This window comes from Tachypleus tridentatus, chromosome 11 (assembly GCF_004210375.1).
Source record: "Tachypleus tridentatus isolate NWPU-2018 chromosome 11, ASM421037v1, whole genome shotgun sequence".
Lineage (NCBI taxonomy): Eukaryota > Metazoa > Arthropoda > Merostomata > Xiphosura > Limulidae > Tachypleus > Tachypleus tridentatus.
The window spans coordinates 101200058-101213089 of NC_134835.1; the positions used below are offsets into that span (position 1 = coordinate 101200058).

Here is a 13032-nt window from a genome sequence, read left to right on the forward strand (position 1 = left end):
TGACAATTGGAGAACATAACAATCTTAACATCTAAAAAAATTGGCGAACCATTCAGTGTTACATATTATTAAGAGGCTATAGAAGAAAATGACAGTGGAAATAAGTTGACTCATAACGAAAATAATATAGAGATTGCAATTACTTTATACAACAATATAAAGGGAGTTTAATAAATAGGTGGAAAGATGATCTCATCTTGAGTTAAAAGACAGTAAATTGCGATAATTCGTTAAATAACAACAAGAACTAAAGAGTGAGGAGCTTTGACAGAGAAGAGATGAAGAAAGACTAAGAAAAGAAAATTAGAGAAAAGCAAGTTAGAAATAGAATAAGAGCACAAAGAGAAAAGGAAGAAAATGTGAGAACACATAGACTAGAAATAGAGAGAAAAAGAGCACACATTGAGAAAAAAGGAAAGAGAAAGAACAAAGACTGGAAATAGAGAAAATAATAGAACATGTTAAAAAGTTCACCAATTCTTAAAATCCTACTCAACAAATCATTTATTGTCCAGGTAGATGCTTCAGACATTGGAGTTGGAAATTAGAAAAGTACTCTTACAAGAACATGAAGCTGAATTGTTTCCAGTAAAATATGAAAGTAAAACGTTGTTAAATATAAAAGAGAACTACTCTGTGATTTAATGAGAGTGTCTGGCCATCATATTTGCCACTTGGAAGATCTAGAAGTATTTATATAGGAAGGAGTTCATCATTCAGACGGACCAGCAGCCACGTACATTCCTTCAGAGGTGCAAGATTGACAGTGCAAGGATTGTACCTTAAGAACTACATGTTTTGCACTGAAGCCATCAAAGGGAATGTAAATGAACACATTTTGAGGGTGAGCTGAGAACAGTTTTTGTAAATAGAAAAAAAAAAGATTGTAAATTGAAGAGGAGCTTGTGTCATGACATAAATGTCAGTTTTGTGTAGATGTTATGTTACGTATTATAAATTACCTCGGACGAGTTTCCTATTTAGTATATTACGTACGTTAGGTATTATGATTTCATATAGCAGGAAATTTTAACTTAAAAGTTAATTGAATATCAAGATGTGTCAAATTTATGATAGTTGCCACAAAGACAGATACACACAATTTTCTCTCTTAACATCAATATATTTTAATATACAAAAGAAAAGAAAAACAATACAATTCATAATTATTATTACAAATAATTATTTATAAACAAACATATTCTGGAACTGAATGTGGTCCAGGTCCAAAAGGCGTAAATTACTTTTTTATGTTGATACACAAGTACCTTTCCCTTTACAGGAATACTAGTTATTTCTATCCTTCACGTTTAAGTTTTTCTTCTGAAGTTATGCGATGGCTTTGTAGAAATACCAACATCCGAAATTAGTTCACTGAAGTTTGTAATATTGGAAATCTATAAATGTTCCTGGTCAAATCCTATAGTTTCTTATTAATAAGCGTTAATCACAATTATAGCTTCTGAGTCTTATAGTATGCCGACTGTAGCTGACCAACAATGTTCTATTACTCTTTTTTTCGCGCCTTATGATGGTTTGCTTTTATATACTTATTAGGCGAGATTCTCAAAAGTTCAACAATGTTCGAAGATACGCTAGTGTTTTTGTAAAACAGGTATTGTTGATTTCTGTTCTCTAGAATCTTCTACAAATTTAAAGAACAAACGACACTTGCACAATATATATCCAGTAATATGTATCATATGCATCAAATTGAAACAAACTCAGATATTAAAGTAAATGTATAACAGTTAATCTGTTAAAATTATCAAGTTGTTTTTTTTGTGAATACATATTTTATAATAATTTAGTTTTCTGTTACAAGAAAGTTAAAAGCAGACGAGTATTGGAAGTTGTGTTTGTAATTCATTGATGTCAGAATATAGCAGGTATACGATTTATTAATTCCATGAAAGCATGATTTAAAGTAACTAAAACAACCTGAGTGTACTCTGACAAAGGGAACAGAAAATAATTTGAAGAAACAAGACGAAATGATTATCGGAAGAGCAGTGTGCGATTGCGGCAACTCGCACTAAATTGAAAGTGAATTGTACACTAAATATCAGTGACGGAGAAATAGGGAAAGAAAGTTCGACTTGTCAATTGAGTTTCTTAATTAAGTTGACTTTTGACAAGAAGAAGAGAACTATATAGCATTTATAATATTCCTGAAATTTATACAATATAAATAATTTGCTATACATAACGTTTAATTAATTCGAATGTGTATGTTATTTCGAAAACAAGTAGAGTGCATCACCAACAAGTCATATACACCTACTGCAGCAAAATTCTAAGCCCAACAGCAATAAAGTATATACTTATACTGTTAGAAGCATGAGTAACGAATAATTAATTGTCAGTTGGCGAACATAACCTTAAAATTTGACAATTACTGGAATAAATATGCACAAATATTTGTATGGTACATTATACAATGCAGCCAAGTAAATGTTAGAAAAATGTCTGTAAATAAGACATATCGTTTCTAACTACTAATACGAGCTGGAAATCGATACTGAGAACAGTGTGGTTTTTGTTATTATCCATTAACAAAACATAAAATTCTGACGAACTTCACTTATATAGGATAATACTAATTGCCGAAAGACATAAGGAAAGAGCAGTTTGTCACTTATACTATTCTCTGCTTCGGCCACTATTACACTATTACCATATGTATGTCTTTCCTCTTTGAAGTGAAATTGGATTAGCTCGTAATGTCACACGTCTTGTATCTAGCTGCAGCACAATTTGTGGCACATCTTGTGAAGAAGACATTCACACAGATACTGTTTGAATAACTGATATTTTTCAACATCAGTGAAGAACTGCTTTGTAATGATAGGTTATGGAAACGCACATCAAAGCTAATTTTGTGAAGTCTTTTTGTACACTGTTGGTACGCTAGCTTTTCTTCCAGTTGCTGCACTGAACTGTTGATTCAATTGTAAAAGTGTAGTCCGCTGCTTGTACAGGATATGATCAACTTGGAGTCGTATTGTGTGTTTTATGACTTTGGTCTATACAATTTAGGTTTGCAGTCAACGATGTCAGTGATCTGAGAGTGAATCTACATTCTACTTGTCGCACTTTGTTAGTTTTGTAGCCAGTGAGCTAAGATTTTACTTTTAAGTGGTTTCTGGCTAACAATTTAATTTGATTTGTTTTGAATTTTCTACAAAACTACACGAGGGCTATCTGTGCTAGTTCTTTCTAATTTAACAGTGTAAGACTAGAGGGAAGGCAGCTAGTCATCACCACCCACAGCCAATGTTTGAGCTACTCTTTTACCAACGAAGAGTTGGCTTGACCATCACATTATAATGCTACCACGGCGGAAAGGGCAAATATGTTTGGTGCGACGAGGATTCAAACCCGCGACTCTCAGATTCCGAGTCGAGTGCCTTAACTACTTGGCCATGCCGGACCTCTAGTTAATGTATTTATTTTCCACATTAAATGTTTTTGTTGAGGCTTGGCATATTTCACTATCATTCTGGATTTTTTAGACTACTGGAGTTCAAACTGCTAACTAAGAAAAAAATGTATGTTGATTTTTCTTATAGTTGCTGCTCTGAACTTTTTGTTCACTTGGAAAACTGAAATCTACTGATTGTGTTGGTTCTACATAATCAGATAGCACCTATGCACATTATATCATCCGATTGGACACTTAAAACTTGTTTTCATTAAAAAACTTAAATGTGGTATTGGTTTGATCTAATTACACTAATTGTACCGTTTCGTAAAAAGATAATAGAAGACTGATTACATACACTCCACAACAAAGTATTTGCTTTTTGAACACTGTTGGGTGTTCCTTAAGGATTTGTGACTGCTGATCACGAAAATCACATCCAAATTTGCCCATTTCATCGAAATATTCAGTTTTGTCATGTTTTTTCTTAAATTTGTGTCTAAAAATTTTCGTTTCTGTAAGAGACCTATGAAAAATGTTTTGTGCAGTCTGAGCATGTCCAGGCATGAAATAAGGCCAGGTTGGAAGCTGTTCTGTGGAAGTATACAGCCCGAGCATGCCTGGGCAGGTCGGACCCAGCTTGACACTGTCTCAGCAGGCTATAAAAGTGGCTTGCATACACAGATAATGTTCATGGGATTAATATAGACCCTATAGTGTGTACGAATTGTTTCAGAATATAGCATTGCCTCAGTGGCACTGTAACAAGTAAGTTAAATGTTATAGACGTTTTACAGGACGATTGGTGTCGGTCAATATGCCTCGTTAATGTCGTAACAGCCGCGATACAGACTGCTATATTTGTGGCGAGTATACGCTTGTTCATCAGAGACGCTCAATGACTGCTCTTGTGAAGAAGACATATCGTCTGTACTTCGGCTGTAAAATTGGTGATCAAGACCAGGAATGGGTGCCCCACATTTGTTGTGCGACATATGCTGTCTGTCTGAGAGCTCATCTCAGACGACAGTCTTCCAATTCCGAAACCACCAAAGGAACAGACTTTAGACGAACCAGATGAAGAAACTGCAATGCAGGGAACTGGCAATGACATTGATCCGGATTTTGAACCGTGCTTCTCAGGTGATCCACATCTCATAACACAGCCAGAAGTAAACGATCTGGTCAGAGATTTGAGTCTGTCAAAAGGAAAAGCCGAATTGCTGGATTCGAGACTGCAGGAATGGGGTTTGCTGTCACCAGGTACGAAAATTTCTGTTTTTCGAAGCCGCCAAGATGATATAACCAAATTCTTTGCACACGTTGACAGTCTCTGTTTCTGTGTTGACATCGAAGAATTGTTCTCTACTTTGGATTGTGGCCATGACTCGCAAGAGTGGTGTCTCTTTATTGAATCATCAATATTAAGCCTCAAAGCCGTTCTGTTACACAATAACAACGTTCACCCTTCAATACCTGTTGGCTATGCAGCACACATGGAAGAAACCTACGAGAACATAGAAATGTTGTTGAAGCACATCCAGTACAGCAAGTACAACTGGAATATCTGTGGAGATCTGAAAGTCGTTGCTCTGTTACTGGGACTGCAGCTCGGCTATACAAAGTACTGTTGTTTTATCTGTGAATGGGGCAATCGTGCCAAAGAGTTACATTATTCTAGACAGAGCTGGCCACTCCGTAAAAAGTTAGTTCCAGTACAGAAAAATGTGGCGCATGAACCGCTTGTCGACCCGGCAAAGATTTTGTGCCTCCTCTTCACATAAAATTGGGACTTATGAAGAATTTCGTGAAAGCAATGAACAAAGAAGGCGAAGGTTTTCGTTATTTAAGACAGATGTTCCCAAGAATAACTGAGGCCAAGATCAAAGAGGGCATTTTTGTTGGCCCTCAGATCAGACATGGTATGAGTGACAAGCGATTCGAAGATCTGTTAGTTGGGCTGGAAAAGATTGCCTGGAAAGCCTTGAAACACGTTGTTGACAATTTTCTTGGCAATTACAGAGCTCCACATTACATTCAGCTGGTAGACAAACTTCTCAAAGCATACAAAACAAAGAATTGCAACATGCCACTCAAGATTCATTTCCTCCTCTCACACTTAGACTTCTTTCCCGCAAATCTCGGTGCTGTCAGTGACGAACACGGTGAAAGGTTTCACAAGGACATTGCTACAATGGAAAAACGACATCAGGGCAACTGGAATCCATCAATGCTTGATGTCTACTGTTCGACACTGCAACGTGATGCACCGGACATTGAATACAAACGAAAATCAGGAGCAAAACACTTTTAATTATGTTGATCTTAATAGCGTATTAGAAACATAAACGCAATTTAATACGTTATTGCCAATAAACAGTTAACTGTCTATTTCTCATAGTTCCTACGTGATGAAGCAAAACTAAAACTATATTTGTGCATACCCACCAGATACCTCTCACAATCAGCAAAAACTTTTTAGGAAGCAAAACTTTTCAAATAAATTGTTGTGCAGTGCTTTTTGTTTGTTTTTTTTGTTTGTTTGTTTGGAAATTTCGCACAAAGCTACTCGAGGGCTATCTGTGCTAGCCGTCCCTAATTTAGCAGTGTAAGACTAGAGGGAAGGCAGCTAGTCATCACCACCCACCGCCAACTCTTGGGCTACTCTTTTACCAACGAATAGTGGGATTGACCGTCACATTATACACCCCCACGGCTGGGAGGGCGAGCATGTTTAGCGCGACTCGGGCGCGAAACCGCGACCCTCGGATTACGAGTCGCACGCCTTACGCGCTAGGCCATGCCGGGCCTGTGCAGTGCTACTTTATGTTAAAAATGTATTTTGGACTCTCACCATGTCTGTTCATGATCTATCTAACAAACTTGATTTTTGATAATAGACCTGGTTTTCCACTTTAGACAGCTATCGTAAGCCTACTTTTCATTTTTAACGCACCTCACTCTACTTGCATGCTTTCCATAACCTATGTAATATACGACGATAATGGTTTTTCAGCTTTCATTTTAATAATCTGATTGTAGAGAAATCTATAGGCATCTCGTTTTAAAATTTCCTCGGTATGATTTCATAAGGAAGATCCTTAATACCCGTTTCATTCTTCAGTTCCTTGAAGTATGCGACGGTTGAACGAGAGGCATGATTGAAAGATGTGTTTTAGCGACCCCATACTAAGTTGTTATCGTTCTGGAGCGTATATTGAACTGGTATCCATTGATAGCTGTTATAAGACAATGCTCTTTATTTCTGTTACTGAGGTATGATATATTTCAGATCTCTTTCTCGATATCTATGATTGCCAAAGCTGATTCGCTTTCCTTTGTTTTCCAATACCACCAAGTACAATGGAAATTCACAATTTCCTATCTGAAAATATCTTTATGTTTTTAGTGTACGAATAGTTTTCGTCAAACTAGGATGCCAAATATCCTTCGAACAAGTAATAACTTTTTGGTAACAAAAAATTACCTAGGAATCGCCAATAAATGTCAAAATATATTCTTGATAGATCTACTTCCATGGTGGTTTTATTTCAGCTGTTATTGTCAAATTCTGAGTTACATATTAAATTTGTTTGTATATAACGTATTTACCCATGTGGAAGTTTACTGCAGTCATGTAAATTTGAAGTAATCATATTCGATAACTTATTGTTAATATAGGTTCCTCAAGTGGGTCAACAGTAAGCTAGCATAGTTAAACCATAAAAACTAGGTTTTGATCACAAAGTCAGAGAGTATAAAGCCCATTCTGCAGCTTTGAGTAACCAACGACGATAAGAACAACTTAAATATAGATTAAATCAGTCACACCAAATTAAACATTTTAGAATTCATCAACAACACACAAATGGTTTTAATAGAAGCGGAACTGAATACCTACATAAATATTTGTACCAGTATATAAATGATAAATGTAGTACTACAGTATAAGATTTCGTATAATAGTACTCTGTAATAAGCGAGAAAAAACTAAAAGTTTTAAGTTTTAAAAGAACAATATTAAATATTAACTTACATAAAAATTTTCAAAGGGGTACACTCGTAAAATTTTGTAGACAGACGTAGGAGCAACCTCCAATTCAGAAACATCCACTTCCAAAACGTAGCGTGTCAAAATTCAGCTGCAGATTGTAAATTAAGAGCTTCCATTTCACGTTAGATGTGTGGTTACAGAAGTCCACTGTTCAAAATTCGTCTAGACCAAAACCTGTCAATATTTCAAACGATTACACAATTTTAAAAAGCAACAAGGCTTACAAATGTTATAAACACTTAACACTGACTCGTAAGTTTATAAATTTTTCAGTGTTGAAACAGAAAGCCAATGACAGCTTATAACAAAAAATCTAAGACTACAGTGGCGGCGCCAGGATATTTTTGTTGGAGGGGCTAAGGTAAACTGTGGAGGGGCTTCCCAAAATGCCATCAATATGAAGTATAGATGGTAAATTATAATAATGTAAATACCAATGTACATTTCAGAAAGGTGTGCTATTGGGCATTTCATGAATAAGGAACAAATATCAATAACTGTCGAGGTTTACATTCTAATCTGGATGACGTCAAAACACTGATTGCTTCCTGTTTGTCTTTCCTTACAGAAAACATTTCTGAAACCTGCTGATACAGTCACCTTTCGGCAGTTTTCTTTATACAGAAATGACAGGCTGTGTGATGGATGAGTGCATGAAGGGGTGGCACTATTGGTTGGCCAGCATATGCCCACCCTGTCTTTGCTACTTGATACATCCTTGGAGGCCGTAGCCATCAGTGTTTCCTTAAGTCATACCATCACTGTTTGTTCTCTCAACATGTCACCTGGAGAGACATATGACAATCAGACCTTGATACTCTCATTAAACATTTGCCGTCTCACTTTTTCATCCTCTAGGGAAGTGCTGATATTGATAGGTTGCTCCTCTGATCATAACCTTTCTCTTTTCAATGCTGATTCTTCTACTTATTTCCATGTGCCTAGTAAGTCCTTCGCTGCTGTTGATCTCTCAATTTGCTCTCCTTCATTATTTTCCCATTTTTCATGGAGGGTTGACAATAATCCATGAAGCAGTGATCATTTTCCTATAATCTTGAGAGACAGTGGCCATGGTCGATGCCACCTGACCCTCGTAGCCCGGTTAAAGCTGGATCAGGCAAACTGGCCCTCTTTCACTGCTCTCGCAGAACTTTATCCTACCCTTGTCTGTAAGCCATTAATAGATGACTTTGCAGCACCAGTAACTGACTGTGTTATAAAAGCAGCTGCTCAATTTATTCCTAAAACCTCGACACGTTTTCCACTATGTCCTTGTCCATGGTGGAATCGTGCCTGCCACATGGCATGGAAGGCTCAAAAACGAGCCTGGGATACTTTCCGTAGATGCTCCATACTCTAGAACCACATTGCTTTCCAGCGGGCCCGTGCACGTGCTCGATGGGTAAGACATGAAAGCCAGAAGGAATTTTGGATTAAGTTCACACCCAGCATATCTTTTACCACCAGTTCCATGGTTTGTTGTGGTTCGGTGGTTTCACACAGAACCCTTTCTACAGCTTTTATGTTCACTGTTGAACTGTATGCCATTTCTCTTTCCCTGCATCACAAAGAAGCTAAGTGGTACTCAAACTGCACGATTAACACTGACTCGCTTAGTTCTCTACTGGCCCTAAAATCGCTTCACGTTGGTTCACACCCTGTTCTTGGTGATATTCAAAATAGATAGGCCCATATTTCTTTAACATCTACTTCTATCCATTTTTTCCGGATACCGTGCCATGTTGATATTCGTGGGAATGAGCTCGTCGGCACTGCAGCTTCGTCTATCTGCTCTGGCACTATCACTGCTGTGCCTGTCCCATAGATGGACTGTGGTCCTGTATTTAAGGCTTGGCTCCGTGCCAACTGGCAGTCGACTTGGAGTGACCAACGTGAACTAAACTAAACTAAACTAACGTGGCAGGGGTTCAGTTTACAGAGAGAGAAATCAGAAGAGTTCTCTCTCCAACTGGGGTGTTCAGGAACTTTGTAGTTCCTCTTCGTCCCCTTTCGTGGATTGTTATTAGGATTAAGTGGTGGGTTTTTTTTTATTATTATTATTTTAATAAATTAATTATCGTTATTATTCTTGACTTTTTGGGTGGGGAATGTCTCACTAAATGGTCTTTTGGGTGGAGGCAAAGGCAGCAGTGGAAAGAAAGGCCGGGACCTGTCTCGAAAAGAAAAAGTTGGGTAGATGTGAACATGAATGTAATTCACTCAAGTTCAGATCAAATCAAACGGCCCGATTCTGGGTCTGGCAAAAAGGTTGCCTGGGCTGGGATCTAGAAATCCAATGCCTGAAGATTTTGATGTGGGGGGAAACGGGAGTACCCCGAGAAAACCCACTTTCACACGACAGGCGCCGAAAGTTTTGCCTGTCGTGTGCCCTGTACATACCAACGTGAAAACAAGCTTTTCCAAATAAAACCCTATATTGGACTTTGGCCATCTTGCTTCCGTAAGAAATGGAAAGAGGAAATTGTTCTAACTAGACTATGCATAGGTCACAATTTTTTAATTAATCAGTTTCTTTTATCTCTAACTGATGCTCCAGTGTGTAGTTTGTATAACACTCAGATCACAATTAGCTGCATTTTCATTCTTGTCATCATTACGATTTACAACGACAACACCATTTTAAGCATGTTCTGTCCCAAGGTTTGTTCATAACGTTTTAATTTATACATTACACCTTTTTAATGTGGCTCCCTTTTAAAAATCACAGTTGATCTAGTTCAATTTTAAATGAGAAATGGCCATAACATTAAATTACTCGAAACCAGGACTAGAATGGCTAACTTCAGGTGACTGACGGTGGTTTTTATACTTAACTGTTTGTCTTCCTAGTGAGTTATGATTATTACAGTGAGGCTACAGAAAGTCCTTTACAACTTGAATTACTGTAGACGTTGTAGACGAGATGTAAACATTGGTTTTATGCGTTTTTTGTTTTAAACTTTGTTTTACCTTAATTTCCTTTTATGAATTTTACTAAAATTACTTTTACCTTTTTACCAGACGTTTCGCACAGATAACCTAGCTACTTTGTGCCATAAAATGCTAAATCAACAAACAAACCAACCAACTTCACCATTACGACTTTTGTTTTTGAGAATGATTGTATGAGTGTTTGAAACCTTGTACTTGTTTTTAAAATATTATTTCGTACTGTAAAAGGTGTAAGTTGTAATAATATTCTTATAGAAGTGTTGGTATTATGAGTACTTATCACATTTTCAAACAGTTATCCCTTTTTATGCACTTGTTAACAGCAGAATGACTTTATAACACGCCTATGTCAAAAGTTTGAATTAGTTATTCATGTTTTGCACTTGTTAACAAATTTCTTAGAATTCTTGCACCACTACCAGCAGCACAGTGGTATGTCTGTGGACTTTTAATGCTAGAAACTTGGTTCTGTGTTCTGATACGCATGGTGGGTAAAGCAGAGGTAGCCTATTGTGTAGATGTGTGCTTAATTACAGACACATAAATACTTGGAACTCAACAAAACATTTACTTTCTGAACAAAATTTTTAAAAATTATTTGACAGAGGTAATTGAAACTCAAATAGAAACAACAAATGTGCAGGTGCAGTTAATTCACATGTATTGTTTGTTTAAAGTGAAAATATAATATGTCTTAAGCTTAAAATAACATGCATAATATTCTTAAAATTAGCTTTTTAAAAATTATTTTGATGGTAAAAATTTTGATAAAAATTGAAAAATTAAAAGTTTTTGGCCTAAAAAAGATTTTTTTATTAATTTTTAAGAACACACACAGAAATTAATACCTTGCACCAATATCTTTTTCTTTCTATCTATCTATCTATTTATATATAATTATAATATGAACATGTAAATGTTTTTGTGCCTGTTTTTTTTTAATTTTCTTATTCATATTTGTATGCAGTGGACAGACATCCATATTCACAAATAATATAATACTACTAGTAAAATGTGTGAAAATTTGATGAAATATATAGAGCTGTGACATTTCAAGTTATAGTGTCAAACTGAGGACATTTGAATTCATGTTGGGAAACTTGTTAACAAAACTTCCTTGTAAACAAAATTTTCAGTATTTCTGTATTGTTACAGAGATACAATATTAATTTGGTGAATTTCTATGACTTGTGTAGAGCTTTCCGAAGCTTACTGGGATGGAAAATTGGCTCAGCTGAGTGCACACCTAACTGACAGCTGTCTGTTTTTTTCAAGTAATGTTATTGTAAGGTTGATAGTGTTTTTACATTTATTAAACAACAACAAAATGAAAATCAAACTTCTTCAAAGCCTCTGTTTGTATGTAATTATTATTTAAGTATTGTATAAGATAGATTTAACACCAAACTTAAAAAACTGAGTAACAGTATGTGCTAGTGAACAAATTCTGTGCTGTGTCTTTTTATGAAAGTATTAAGATTCATGTGTGGATTAAAGGAAAAAACAAAGTAGTTATATTTCAGTGTCTTTATTTTTTCTTTAAGGTAAACAGAAAGTATTATATTTTTTTCAGAAAAGGAGACAGATAAATAACTTTTCATTTAATATATATTAATTAGTGCATAACCTATTATTTTATAACTCTGATCTTCCTATACAGTATTCATCTACATATTCAGAGTAAGTGAAGGGATCATTGAGAGAAAATTTTTGAGCGAGAAAATCTTTGAAAATGTAGAGTAAGTTTTTATAAACAAGTACTTGTATTGAGCTGTACCTCATGTTTAAATGCTGTGTTTTTAGATAATCACCCAGATAAATCATGATTCTAGCCTGTCTAAAAGTTCAAGTTGGATTATACACTAATTTTTTACATGTGGTAAAGCAGAATTTTGTATTATATCAGTGGTGTTGTGCCATGACTATCTGCACAAACAGAAAGAAGCTTCAACAAGCTGGGCATTGTCTCTGTGAATTGAACCATCTGTCAAGATTCTATGATTTTGAACGTAAGCTTGGACTCTTTTGAAAGTGGAATGTAAGTTTAATTTCTATAGTTTTTAGTATCTGCTTAGATTCATGTAACTTTAAAAAGTATAAACATTTCAAGTTGCTTGTCATTCAGTTTCTTGAAAAAATTATTGGTACCATTCAGCAGTTTCATTTAACCAGCATTTATTTATTAGCATGTTAAGGTAATTAAAAAGCAACACTCGCCAAAATGAATAGTGATATATATATATATATGTATATAAATAGACCAAAATTTCCATGTTAGTCACATACCACACACAGTTATTTATTGAGTCTTGAAATTTAAGATGTCTTTATTAATAATTAAGTAATTTGCTTAAGTTTAAATTATCTAAGTTTTGAATAAGGCTTAATAGGAACTGAGATTGTCTTTCTATATGTATATTTTAATTTATAATATATTTTCATATTCCTGTCATTTAATAATAAGTGAATATTGTTTTTGACTTTTTTCATCCTCAGTTTAACATGTGTGAAGAATAGATGTAGATGACTTAATACAGAGAAAAGTGATGGAATTTAGAAATAAACATAATACATTGAATAGTTATATAGTTTAACATTTAGG

The 13032-nt window shown here is 35.4% G+C and overlaps 1 long non-coding RNA gene across 1 annotated transcript in view; it reads left to right on the plus strand.

Annotated features, from left to right (window-relative positions):
- The first annotated feature begins 8413 nt into the window (after positions 1–8413).
- The window catches only part of LOC143231402 (uncharacterized), a 45418-nt gene continuing 40799 nt past the window's right edge, over positions 8414–13032 (plus strand). The window contains exons 1-4 of the long non-coding RNA XR_013016898.1: positions 8414–8422; positions 10070–10139; positions 11627–11704; positions 12337–12468. This is a non-coding gene — a long non-coding RNA (uncharacterized LOC143231402). The remainder of the gene's footprint in view (positions 8423–10069; positions 10140–11626; positions 11705–12336; positions 12469–13032) is intronic.